Genomic DNA, 14648 nt, shown 5'->3' with positions numbered 1-14648 from the left:
CCGATCACCCTCTGAGTGAAGTTTTCCCTCATGTTCCCTTTAAACATTTTCCCTTTCACCATTAACCCACTATCTCTAGTTGTAATCTCCCCCAACCTCAGTAGAAAAAGCCTGCTTGCATTTACCCTAACAATACCCCTCATAATTTTATATACTTCTAGCAAATCTCCACTCAATCTTCTATGTTCTAGGGAATAAAGTCCTAACCTTTCAATCTTTCCCTATAACACTGGTCCTCAAGTCCTGACAACATTCTTGTAAATCTTCTCTGCACTCTTTCAGTCTTATTTACATATTTCCTGTAGGTAATTAACCAAAACTACACACAGTGCTCCAAATTAGGCCTCACCAATGTCTTATAATATTGCAACTCCTGTATTCAGTACCTTGATTTATGAAGGCCAATATGCTAATAGGTTTATGAATCATCTACCTGTGACATCACTTTCAAAGAATTATAGATCTGTCTTTCAAGATCCATCAGTTCTACCGCACTCCTCGGTGTCCTACTGCTCACTGTTTAAGTCCTACCCTAGTTTGTCCTCCTAAAGTGCAACACCTCACACTTGTTCACATGAAATACTCATTTTCCAGCCCGTTTTTCCAGCTGGTCGAGATCATAAGGAGCAGATCATAAGGAGAATTAAGCCATTTGGCCCATCAAGTATGCTGCACCATTTAATCATGGCTAATTCATTTTCCTCTCTGCCCCAATCTCATGCCTTCTTCCCATGCCATGATTAATCAGAAATTTATCAACCTCTGCCTTAAATATAATCAATGACATAGCCTTTACAACTTACTGTGGCAACAAATTCAACACTCTGGCTAAAGAAATTCCTCCTCATCTCTATTCTAAATGGACATCCCTGTATTCTGAGGCCATGCCCTCTGGTCATAGACTCCCCCATTACAGGAAACATCCTTTCCACATCCACTCTATTGAGGGCTTTCAACATTTGATAAGTTTCAATGAGCTCCCTCTTCATTCTTCTAAATTCCAGTGAGTACAGGCCCAGAACCATTAATCCGTTCTCATATGGTAACCATTTCACTCCTGGAACCATTCCCATGAACTTTCTTTGAACAACCTCCAATGTCAGCTCATCCTTTCTTGAATAAGGAGCCCAACAGTACTCACAATACTCCAGGTGAGGCCTTACCAGTGCCTTATAAAGCCTCAACATTACATCCTTGCTTTTATATTTTAGTCCTATTGAAATGAATGCTAATATTGCATTTGCCTTCCTCACCACCGACCCAACCTGCAAAGTCCCTTTGTACTTTGAATTTTTTAGATTTTTATCCATTTAGAAAACAGTCTAGGCTTTTATTTCTTGAACCAATGTCCAAGGCCATACACTTCCCAACACTGTATTCCATCTGCCACTTCTTTGTCCTTTCTCCTACTCTAAGTCCTTCTGCGCCCCCCCCCCCCACTTCCTCAACACTACCTGCGCCTCCACCTATCTTTGTATCATCTGCAAACTTGGCTGCAAAGCCATCAATTTCATCATCCAAATCACTGACATATATTGAAAAAAGAAGTACCAAAACAGACCCCTGTAGTCACTGGCAGCCAACCAGAAAAGACTCTCTTTATTTCCACTCTTTGCCTCCTACCAATCAGCCAATGCTCTATCCATGCCAGTATATTTACTGTAATACTGTGGGCTCTTATTAAGCAGCCTCATGTATGGCACCTTGTCAAAGGTCTTCTGAAAATCCAAGTATACAACATACACCCATTATCCTTTATCTATCCTGCTGGTTATTTCTTCAAGGAATTCCAACAGATCTGTCAGGCAGGATATACACTTAAAGAAAAATTGCCGACTTTGGCCTATTTTATCGTGTCTCCAAGTAGCCGAAACTACGTCCTTAAAAATTGACTCCAACGTCTTCCCAACCACTGTGGTCTGACTAACTGTCCTATAATTCTGCCTCTTCTCCCTTGTCAAAGAGTGGAGTGACATTTGCAATGTTCCAGTCCTTCGGAACCATTCCAGAATCTATTGATTCTTGAAAGATCATTACTAATACCTCCTCAACCTGTTCAGCCACCTCTTTCAAAATCCTGGGGTGTATACCATCTGATTTAGGTGACCTCAGTTTCTCAAGTACCTTTTCCCCAGTCATGGCAACTTCACTTCCTTCTGTTCCCTGACACTCTCAAACTTCTGGCATACTGCTAGTGTCTTCCACAGTGAACACTGATGCACTTATTCCATTCATCCGCCAGTTCCTTATCTCCCCTCAACCCCACTCCCCATCACTAACTCTCCAGCATCACTTGCTAGTGGTCTGATATCTACTTTCCCTTTTCTTTTACTTTTTATATATCTGAAGAAACTTTTGGTATCTTTAACATTATTCGCTTGCTTACCCTCACATTCCATCTTTTCCTTTGGACTGCAAAACTGAAAGCTTTAATAGTCTTCTTCACTATCCACTACAGCCCCATTCATCGTGTCATCTGCAAATTTGCTGATCCAATTTACCATGTTTCTATATCAATGATCTGGATAACAAACAACAACACTGATCCTTGTGGAACACCACTAGTCACTGCCGCTCTCTGGCTTCTCCCGTTAAACCAATGTCTGATCCAATTTACCTGATCTTGAACGCGAAATAACTGAACCTTCTCAACCAATCTCCTATACGGGACCTGGTCAAAGACCTTCCTAAAGTCCATGTACACATCATCCACAGTCTTGTCTTCATCAACTTTCCTAGTAACTTCCTTGAAAAAGTTTTTTAAGACTAGTCAGACACAACCTACCACACACAGAATCATATTGACTACCCTGATCAGACTCTGTCTTTCCAAATACTTACAGTGCTAAGTATTCACCTCCCACATCCCCAGAAGTTTTCATGTTTTGTTGTATTACAACACTGACTCAAAGTGAATTTAATTTGGCTTTTTCAACAGTGATTAATAGAAAAAGACTCTTAAGTGTCAAAGTGAAAATAGATCCCTACAAAGTGATCTAAATTAATTACAAATATAAAACACAAAGTAATTGATTGCATAAATATTCATCACCACCACCCCCACCCCCCTTTAATATGACACACCAGATAATTACTGGCACAGACAATAGGTTTTAGAAGTCACATAAATAGTTAAATAGAGATTTGATTTTGCAGACCTGTGCACAGTTCAATTGATTGTAGTAAAAATACACCAGTATCTGGGAGGTCCAACTGCTGGAGAGTCAGTATCCTGGCAAAATCTACACCATGAAGACAAAAGAACACTCCAAGTAATGCTGTGAAAAAGTTATTGAAAAACACAAGACAGGAGATGGATACAAGAAAATTTCCAAGTCAATGAATATCCCTTGCAGTAGAGTTAAGTCAATCATTAAGAAATGGGAAGAATATGGCACAACTGTAAAGTCCTACTGGAGCAGCCATCCTCATAAACTGAGTGACTGTGCAAGAAGGGGACTACTGATGGAGGCCACCAAGAGACCTATGACAACTCTGGAGAAGTTACAAGCTTCAGTGACTGAGATGAGAGAGACTGCGCATACAATAACTGTTGCCCGGGTACTCCACCAGTTGAAGGTTTATAGGAAAGAGGCAAAGAGGAAGCCACTGTTGAAAAAATCTCATATGAATTCTTGGTTAGAGTTTGCCAGAAGGCAAATGGGAGACTCTGAAGTCAGCTGAAAGAAGGTTCTATGGTCTGATGATATCAAAATTGAACTTTTTGGCTATCAGACTAAACGCTATGTTTGGCGTAAGCCTAATAGCACACATCATCAGAAACACACTATCCCTTCTGTGAAGTTTGGTGGTGGCTGCATCATGCTGTGGGGATGCTTCACCGCAGCAGACCCGGGAAGGCTTGTGAAGGTAGAGGGTAAGCTGAATGCAGCAAAATACAGGGACATCCTGGAGGAAAACCTGATACAGTTTGCAAAAGAACTGCAACTTGTGAGAAGATTTGTTTTCCAGGAAGACAATGACCCCAAGCATATAGCCAAAGCTACACAGGGACGACTTAAAAACGGCAAAATTAATGTCCAGGAGTGGCCATGTCAGAGTCCAGATCTCAATCCAATTAAGAATTTGTGGCTGGACTTGAAAAAGGTTGTTTGCTCTTAACTCCCATGCAAACTGACAGAGCTTGAGCAATTTTGTAAAGAAGAATGGGGAAAAATTGCAGGGTCCACCAGATGTGCAAAGCTGATAGGGACATATCCACACAGACTCAAGGCTATAACTGCTGCCAAAAGCATGTCTATTAAATACTGACTTGGAGGAGGTGAATACTTATACAATCAATTATTTTCTGTTTTATATTTGTACTTAATTTAGATCTAAATTAATTACAAATATAAAACAAAATAATTGTATTTTCACTTTGACATGAGTCTTTTTCAGTTGATCAGTGTCAAAAAATGGAAAACTAAATCCACTGTGATTCAATGTTATACAGCAATAAAACATGAAAACTACCAAGGGGGTGAATACTTTTTATAGGCATATAATTCAGTCCTTTAGAATACCTTTCCCACTACTGATGTCAGGCTCATCAGGCTAGAAATTTCTTGGCTCATTATTAGAGCCTTTCTTAAAGAACAGAACAACATTAGCTATCCTCTAATCCTCCGAAACCTCACCCGGCCTCGACCCAAAATGTCAACTGTTTATATATTTCCATAGATGGTGCCTGACCAGCTGAGATCCTCCAATATTTGGGGTGTGTTGCTTTCATCTTAAATGTTCTCTTGCATTCCTTATACTCCTGAAGTACCTCATTTGTTCCTGCCAAACTTTATCTGCTATGCACCTTTTTTTTCCCTTAATCAGGACTTCAATATCTCCCAAAAACCAAGGTTCCCTAAATCTGTTACCCTTGCCTTATATTCTGACAGGAACCTACAAACTCTATAGTTCCAACATATCACTTTTGAAGTTCTCCCACTTACCAATTATACCTTTGCTAGAAAACAACCTGCCAGAACCTTTCTAATAGCATAAAAACTGGCCTTTCTCCAATTTAAGTTTTTAACCTGAGGACCAAACCTTTTCCATAATTACCTTGAAACTAATGGCATTATGATCATTAGATGCAAACTTCTTATCACTCCCCTGTCTCATTCCCTCATAGGAGATCTAGTATCATACCCTCTCTAGTTGGGATTTCTAGTTACTGATTTAGGAAACTTTTTTGAACACATTTGACAAACTTTTTCCCCATGAAGCCCTTTTACAAGATCACAAGACAAAGGAGCAGAAGTAGGCTATTCAGCCCATTGAGTCTGCTCCACCACTCCACCATGAGCTAAACTATTCTCCCATCTAGTTCCAATTCCCAGCTTTTTTCCCATATCCCTTGATACCCTGACTAATCAGATATCTGTCAATCTCCTCCTTAAAAACCTTCAATGATTGGGCCTCCACAGCTGTATGTGGCAACGAATTCCATAAATCCACGACCCTCTGGCTAAAAAAATTTCTCCTTATCTCTTTTAAATGAGTACCCTCTAATTCTAAGACTGTGACCTCTTGTCCTGGACTTACCCACCAAGGGAAACAGCCTTTCCACATCTACTCTGTCCAACCCTTTCAACATTCGAAATGTTTCATGAGATCCCCTCTCATTCTTCTATACTCTAATGAATACAATCCAAGAGCCGATAAACGCTCCTCATATGTTAGTCCCTGCATTCCAGGAACCATCCTAATGAATCTTCTCTGAACTCTCTCCAACATGGAAGAAAGGCCATGGAAGAAAGAAAAGGTGGGAAGAGCATCAGAACAAGGCGATGAGCAGGCAAGAGAGATAAAGTAGGAGAGGGAAAAAGGGATGGGGGAATGGTGAAGGTGGGGGGTGGGGGAGCATTACGGGAAGTTCAAGAAATTGAAGTTCATGCCATCAGGTTGAAGGCTGTCCCAACAGAATATAAGGTGTTGTTCTTCCAATCTCAGTGTAGCCTCGTTGCAACAGTAGAGGAGGCCATGGATTGACATATCAGCATGGGAATGGGAAATGTAATTAAAATAGGTGGCCACTGGGAGATTCCGCTTCTTCTGGTAGATAGAGCATAGGTGCTCGACAAAGTGGTATCCCAATCTACATTGGGTCTCACCGACTTCAGAAATGGAAGGAATGTCATTGAAAATGCTGCTAATGATGGTTGCATTGAGGATGCTGCTTTCAGGAACTGGTACAGTGAGTTGAGCCTCCTTTAGTAAAGGCCAGCACAGACCCTGTATCTATATGTATCCTAGTTTCCATTCTGAAATTGTTCCTAGATCAAATACAGTACTGTGCAAGTCTTAGACACTCTAGATTTTTGTTTACTGGTTTCAGATGGTATGGCCTCTTCAGAACCTTGATCTCGATGTCATCAAGGCTATCTGGGATTATCTGGAGAGACAGGCACAAACAAGGCAGCCAAAGTCTGCAGAATTGTGGCAAGTTCTCCAAGCTGCTTACTTGGAAGGAACCAGCCAATTTACTTATATAGTTGTACTTCAGTATAGCTAAGAGAACTGATGCACTTTTAAAAGCAAAGGGTGGTCACACCAAATATTGATTTGATTTAGTTCTTACTGTTTACTATTCTTTATAGTATTTTTTGCTATTCAGAAACTTTTCATTTCACCATTTTTGACAGCATCTTCACTTTACAGAACTTTTATAAATGTGCCTAAGACTTTTGCACAGTACTGTAGATTACACTTTCTAATGAGTCTAGTTTTGACTTGAAAGGCAGAGGAAACTTTATTATTTATCCACCAGTGATGTTCTTGTGTTAGCAGATCTATGAATGGATGCCCATTTACTTTACATGAAGCAGTATGTGTGATGTGTGCCTAATATATCTGAATGTTGTAGTTAAAGGAAGAATGTTTAAGAAGTCAGCTCTTGGCAGGATATATCTAATGAGATTTTCATATATTTTGTTGAATTGCATTGTATTTCTCAGAGTCTCACTGCTTAAGGTGAACTCAACTAGCACCTGCTGCCAGCTTCTCCTAATTAGGAAGGCCTCCTGGGCCTATTCAACCTAACATTGATTTCATCCACCAACATCTCCTGTATTCTGTAAGGCAGGGGTCCTGCTCACCCTCTTCTGCCTTATTGACTTATATGGCAACAATTAAATCCATTGCAATAGTGACATGTCTAAAGGGACAGCGTCCCTCTAAACCTTTAAGTGTGAATTATGCAGCTAAATGATGGCAGCTGCATGAAATCAAAGTAGGAAGGATTTCTGTATGGAAATTTCAAAAAAAAGAAAAAAGAATTCTTTGAGTTTTCATAAAGTAATTCGATTGTGATGAAATGTAATGATGTATTAATACTCCAAAACCAAAGGTAATTAATTTATTGACTGCTCTTCAAAATGTTTGATTTTGCTTCAAAATATTTTGTAATGTAATATTAACTTTCTGTCTTTCAGCATTTGGCCAATACCCGTATGCAAAAACTTCCACTGGCTTTGAAGACTGACAATATCAACAGCAATTTGCCAGTTAAATGAATTGGATATTGCTAAAAGTACATTCTCAAAGTGCAACAATGTTTTTGTAAAGAAATTAGCTGATGGATGGTTATAATTCATAAATGTCAATTTATTATATTTCACTATCAACTGAGTTGATACTGTTCAGTAAATGTTTGACAGAAAAGTACTGCAATCACTCTTTTCAGACATCACAGTGTAAGAATAGACATGTTTTAGCACCATCATATCATGTCATTTGTTCTTGACTCACAGTTTACAAAAATGTCTTGTATAATATTGGCTGAACATATGTATTGTGTATGGATTTCTTTATATATATTTATGGTATATGTATATAAATATTTTATAGAAAAACAAAAGTACTGCACAGAATTTACATGTGGTTTTAATCAGAACACACTCATTGTCAAATAATTCTGCTGTTTGTATCTCTTCACCCACCATAGACTTTGTGATATTTAATACAGAAAACCATTTTTACAGAAATTTACTAAAACAATGCAGTTTGGACTGTAATTTCAGTAATATTCCTAACTTTCTAACATGCAGTTGAAGCTGGAATCCTGCCACAATCCAAATGTTAAATAGTTGAAAACCTTACATTGCAGATTTTTTTCTCTGGGCTTTTGTAAGGTGATGAGACTGTACTTATATGACAAAAAAAATTTTGATCCCTCTCTTCTAAACTGCTAATTTAAAAGACGTGATGGTGAACCTTATTCCTGAACCTATTCTGCAGTTCACTATTAATTTGACTTGTGGATCAAGTTTTCTTTTGCAGCTCTGTCATAATTGTGCTAATATGATCTAAAGATGTGAGCCAAAATTTCGCAGACTGGTATATTTGGTGTTGACCTTTGTTTATGACAAATCTTTTGTCTTTATAACTTGACATTTGTTGAACTCTAAGCTTACCTGCAAGCTTCTGCCAAGCTTGCCTTGTAAAGACTTTATACTGTTAAATTCACTTTATTAGAAGAAATAACTGAAAGACAGAATGTTATGCAAATGAAAGTATGTAAAATATCAGCCATTTGATCTGGTTTCTTGCCTGCTGTGGTATTATTTGTTCTCATATCGTTACTCTTTGTAGAAATTTGAAGAAAATTGTGATAGCTTTAATATTCTGGTTGCAAGCTCAAGCTGCTTAGACCTCAGCTTTTTGAACTGTCTTTTAGTTATTTCCCTTTGCATTTTTTTGCTATGTTTTGTATGAACAAACACATTCTGTTTAGTCCCATATTTGTTTACTGTTTGATTACAGTCAAAGTTAATGGTGATCCAATTATTTTGCACTGTCAATAAAGAGTGCCACTGATAAGATCTTCTTCAAAGTCACTTCAGTGAACCATTGTGAAATGGATTGGTTAATATTGCTTACCTTTTATTTAAATGACAGGATTTAATAAGTCCTTCAATATTTTTCAAAATTAGATTTGGTGTTTGTTCAGGGAAGTGCAGTTGCAACAACAATTACATATTTTTCCACTGCTTTTCCATCTAATCCATTCATATTATTATAAACATCTTAATCTCAGCGAGATAACAACAAATACTGTATTATCCACAGAGTCTTTATAGCTTGACATTTGTTGAATAGTAAATGTCCTATTACTATTCAATTGTATAGTAATTGAATAGTACTAAATCAATATTGCATACATTTGTGTTCTCTGAATGACAAAGCTATTTTGTGAACAGATTTGTTTGAAGTTCACCAGCAAGTGATCGAGAGTACGAAGGTTAGTTCATTCAACATCTGTATTAGTACAATCAAAAGCAGTTTGATATTACAACCCAAACTGGATTTAACCCCATACCATGGATATCAAAGATTCAAAATGGGACTCAGGCAAAAGGATTTTTTGATATTTTCATAAAGTTGTTTTACAGGATGTGGGCATTGCTAGTAAGGCACAGGTACATTGCCCATCCCTGATACAAAAAAGGTGCTAAAACACTTGAGTTGCTGTAATAATCCTAGTGGTGTTACTGCTACAATATAAGAAATTCCAGGAATTAAGTCCAGACTTGACTAAGGAACCAGCAACATATTTTCAAGATGTTATGTGACTTGGAAGGATAATGTATGGCTGGCAGTTTGTTCATATATGATAAGTAACTGTAGTTCAGTTGTACACTACAGCCGTGTTTCTACATTGGTGGAGGAGATAATTGTTAATAGTGGTGAATGCTTTGCCTTTCAAGAAGATTGTTTTGTCCTAGATGATGCTGAAATTCTTGAGTGTTGCTGGAGTTGCTCACACCTATGTAAATGGAAAGCCTTCCATAACACAATTGACATAAGTGGTAGATGCTGTGAAGTCTTGGAGATTCCAAAAGCAGGTCACTCAAAGCAGAGTTGCCAGACTTTTGTTGTGGTCTTTGTATCTAAAGTCGCTCAACCACATTGTTCATGGTGTGAGAGTTAAGGATGTTCAATTACAGAGGGAGATAATCGGAGTTCCTCTGGGTAAAGATTACTGTCATCTGATACTTGCTTGGCATGAATATCACATGCTACCTCTCTGCCTATGCCTGAATCTACAATTTCATTTTCTGTGGAATTGAACATTGTGAATTTTCCAATCATAAATTATGACCTTTTACTAGAAGGAAGTCAATGATGAAGCAATTGAAAGTGTATGAGCATCAGTCACTTCCACGAGGAACTCCCGTAGAGATGCCTGGGACTGGAATGATTGACTTCCAAAAGCACTTAGCACAAGTTATGGCCATAACTGTTGGAACATTTTCTTAGATGCCCATTGACTTCATTTTTACCAGGGCTTCTTTAAGGCACATTCGTTCAAATACCTCCCCTGATATCAAGGAGCAACTCACCCATAGAACTCTGCTCAGTATGTAAAGAACTCTGAAGCCTGGAGAAATCAAACTGCTCATCTGTGAGCAAATTATTGGTGAGTAAATGCCACCTTTTATGAATGCAGTGATTATTTGTCTTCTGATTCACTATCATCAATTTTGTTTTACTCATGTTGAGACCATGCTTTCAAGCCATTAATCTGCCTACTTTCTCTTGCAAAATAAGTTGATGAGGTATTCTTTAGGTATTCTTAGAAGCCTGACTGTCAGAATCAGCAAAATAGTTGTGATTCAGCTGGAGCACTTTGATAGATATAGACATTAACTCTCTCCACAAAAATGGTGTGTGCGTGATTTGATGCTGCCCTCACCTGCATCTCCTCCATTTTCCTGACATCACCGTTATCTGCAGCTGTAACAGGGATAGAGTTCTTGTCCTAATCTACCACCCCATGAGCCTTCACATCCACATCACTCTTCAGCTTCCACCGCCTCCAACGGGATCCTACAATCATGCACATCTTTACCTTCCCCCCTCCCACTCTCAACTTTCTACAGGGATATCTTCCTCTGTGATTCCCTTTTCCATTTGCCCCTCCCCACTAATCTCCCTCCCAGCACATATCCTTGCAAGCGGGTAATCTGCTACACTTTCCCATTCATCTCCTCCCTCCCCTCTGTTCTGGGCCTCAGTCTGTCCAGGTGAGGCACCACTTCACCTGTGAACCTGCATGGATTGTCCATTGTATCTGGTGCTCCCAAAATGGCCTCCACTACTTTGGAGGACCACTTTGTCAAAAACCTCTGCTCCATCTGCAGGAAGTGGAATTTCCCAGTGGCCAACCATTTTAATTCCTATTCACTTTCCTATTTCGACATTTCTGTCCAATGCCTCCTCTTGTGCCTCAATTAGGCTACCCTCAGGGTGGAGAAGCAACACCTCATATTCTGTCTAGATAGGCTCCAACCTGATGGCATGAACATTGATTTCTCCTTCTGGTAATTTTTTTATTCCCACCCTCTGCTCTCTTCTTCTATTTCCCACTCTGGCCTTTCCAGTCCTGAAGAAGTGTCTCTGCCCGAAATGTCGATTGTTTATCCATTTCCATTGACACTACCTGACCTGCTGAGTTCTCAAGCATTTTGTACATTCACAGGATTTGGTGGGTGAGGAGTGAATATTTTCAAAGTCAGCAACTTTTAAAGTTAAATTTTCATCATTTGGTTTTTAGTTGAAGCTTGTAGTTTCGGGCCTGGAAGACTAGCTTGATTCAAGGCCAGTGCTGCCTCCTGATGTGTCGTGGGAGTACACAGACAATCGAAAGCAGCAAGCTTGCTGCTGGTTGTGTGCCCTGGGACCCGAGTTCTTTGGCCACAAAGCTCGGAAAAAGTGGTGCAACAGATTTCTAACACCATAAATCAGCGGGTTGTTTTGTTATGTGTCCCCTCTTGCTTTGAAATGGGGACATCCCTTTTTCCTTTATTAGGAACAGAGAGAGCCTGTGGTATATAGAATACTGGGTAAACAAGTTGTCTTTGGGGTACTGTAGTCTGTGTTTTTATTGATGCTTTACTGCATGCTTGGGGCACTTCTCTGTTTTCATGTATGTTTGCAAAGAAAAAGAATTTCAGAATGTAGATTGCATACATTTCTCTGACATTAAATGTACCTATTGAAAAAGCCAACTTGGATGCAATTATCTTTGTAATTATAGTTGTTACCTTTTCTATTGAGATCAATTTGTATTTCAGCTCATTGGACAAGAGCACTTTGACTAGAACTTTAAACAGCATGAAAGGTAGGCAGTGAAATAATTTTTTTTTTGCAGATCTCAAGTATATTAGTTTTTGTGAGTAGTGCATTTAATATCTTCTAAATACCGATCTGTGGTTAGACATGGAAATTAATGTTGGTCAGGTAGGTAGTTGATGAATATTTTCCTTTTTTTTATATAACAAATTAAGTGTGGGAACAGAATTTTGTTTGTATTTCAAGTCATCCTTTCAAATCTAAAATATGACAACTCTCAGTCTTGTATGTTGTAAAACTTGCAGCATGTTTATTTCTGACATGCTCCTTGTGGCCTGAATGACTGCATCTTCAGGAGTTACTTCCGAGCTAACCAGCTTGGTTGCTGAATTTTGGAGCATGGATGCTGACTGGCGGCACTATGGTGCATCTGTGGCACTGTAAGTTTGGAGCATACCTGTTTGTAAGGAAAGGCAGACAAAAGAAGAAGGGAGGCAGACAGAAAGACAAAACATTCTCTGTGTTGGAAAGTGGTGGGCTTGAATATTTGTTTGAAGAGTCCAATTAGAGCCAAATCACAACACTGTGGACGGCTCAGCTACACAAGGGGAAAGCAGTAAGATTCCAAGGTTAATAGTGGTAGGAGACTTGATGGTAGGGAAAATAGAGAACACCTTCTGTGGCTACAGATCTGAATCCAGTGTTGCCTTCCTGGCATCAAAATCAAGGAATGGTTGAAGGGCACTTTAGAAGGGGTACAGTAATAGCAAGAGGTTATAGTCTAAGCAGGGCGAGATCCTGCAAAATAAACTTAGGGAGCTAAGCTGCAGAAACTCAAGCTTGCAATCTCTGGATTACTTCCACGGCCAGATACTAGTGAATTTGGGACTAGGAGGATAAGTCAGAAGAATGTGTGTCTAGAGAGAGGGTTTTAATCACCGGAACAAATTCTGAGTAAGCTAGATCCTGTGCAAGATGGATAGGTCGTACCTGAACTCAAACAAGTCCAATGTCCTTTTGGAGATGTTTGCTAGTGCTGTTGGGAAGACGTTACAAGTGTGGCCAAGGAATAAGACATTGATCTACAGCTAGGGGTAAAGGGGGGAGATATGGTCAAAACTAAGTCAGTTCCACAGGCAGAACAGACCTAGGCATATGGAAGGAATGTAAGTAATTTGTACCTGTTTTAATACAATGAGTCAGACTAGTAAGGTATATGAACATAGTGTTGATCATCACATGGGAACATGTTAACTGTTACTGTTGTTGGTTGAAAGGACAGGACTCAGCATTCCAGGGTATAGGATCTCCAGGCATGTGGAGGGAACTGCAAAAGTACCATTGCAATATTAATTAAGGAGCTTGTTTCTGTCAGAATGAGGAAGGATGTCATAGAATGCTCTTCAGTTGAGGCCATAGCGAAAGGAGGTGATCACTTTGCTAGGGGTATACTACTGGCCTCCTGACAGTCACAGAACAGGATATAGATACAAGAGTCATAGTTATTTTAGTAATGAGGTGTTCAACTTCCCCGGTAGGAACTGGGACCATTTTATTGTGTCCAGGGAAGTGTTTTGAGACACAAAAATATAACTGTAGATGCTGTGGATCAAAGAATACGTACACAACGCTGGAAGAACTCAGCAGGTCAGGCAGCATCTGTTGTACTACTCTTGAAGAATGTAGCTTAGTGCCAAAGGTGGAGAATTTTGAAGATACTTAAAAATGAACTTCAAAAAGGCAATAACTATACCAATGCCTAAGAAGAAGAATGTCAGCTGTCTTAATGTGAGAGGGCATAACTTAAGGATTGAAGGGCACCCATTCAGAACAGAGATGCGAAGTAATTTTTTTAGCTAGAGGGTGGTGAATCTGTGGAATTTGTTGCCACGGGCAGCAGTGGAGGCCAAGTCTTTTGGTGTACTTAAGGCAGAGCTTGATAGGTATCTGAGTAGCCAGGGCCATCAAGGGTTATGGTGAGAAGGCGAGGGAGTTGGGACTAAATGGGGGAATGGATCAGCTCATGATAAAATGGCTGAGCAGACTCAATGGGCCGATTGACCGACTTCCGCTCCTTTGTCTTATGGTCCCAATGACTATTGCCTGATCATGCTCACATCTACAGTGATGAAATGCTTTGAAAGGTTGGTCATGACTAGAATGAACTCCTGCGTCAGCAAGGACCTAGACCCATTGCAATTTGCCTATCGCCACAATAAGTTAACAGCAGATGCAATCTCAATGGCTCTTCACACGGCTTTAGACCACCCGGACAACACAAACACCTATGTCAGGATGCTATTCATCAGCTACAGCTCAGTATTAAATGCTATCATTCCCAGATTCCTGATTGAGAAGCTGCAGAACCTGGGCCTCTGTACCTCCCTCTGCAATTAGATCTTCGACTTCCTAACCAGAATACTACAATCTGTGCAGATTGGTGATAACATCTCCTTCATGCTGACAATCAACACTGGTGCACCTCTGGGGAGTGTGCTTAGCCCACTGCTCTACTCTCTGTATACATATGACTGTGTGGCTAGGCATAGCTCAAATACCATCTATAAATTTGC

The 14648-nt window shown here is 39.6% G+C and overlaps 1 protein-coding gene across 1 annotated transcript in view; it reads left to right on the top strand.

Annotated features, from left to right (window-relative positions):
- Positions 1 to 9497, top strand: part of ppfia2 (PTPRF interacting protein alpha 2) — a 260698-nt gene extending 251201 nt beyond the window's left edge. The window contains exon 30 of the mRNA XM_059978396.1: positions 7434 to 9497. The gene's annotated coding sequence lies outside the window, so the exon portion shown is untranslated. The remainder of the gene's footprint in view (positions 1 to 7433) is intronic.
- The last annotated feature ends 5151 nt before the right edge of the window (positions 9498 to 14648 follow it).

This window comes from Hypanus sabinus, chromosome 8 (genome assembly GCF_030144855.1).
Source record: "Hypanus sabinus isolate sHypSab1 chromosome 8, sHypSab1.hap1, whole genome shotgun sequence".
Taxonomy (NCBI): domain Eukaryota; kingdom Metazoa; phylum Chordata; class Chondrichthyes; order Myliobatiformes; family Dasyatidae; genus Hypanus; species Hypanus sabinus.
Note: the sequence above shows the minus strand (reverse complement) of the source record. Positions and strands in the feature narration are given on the sequence as shown.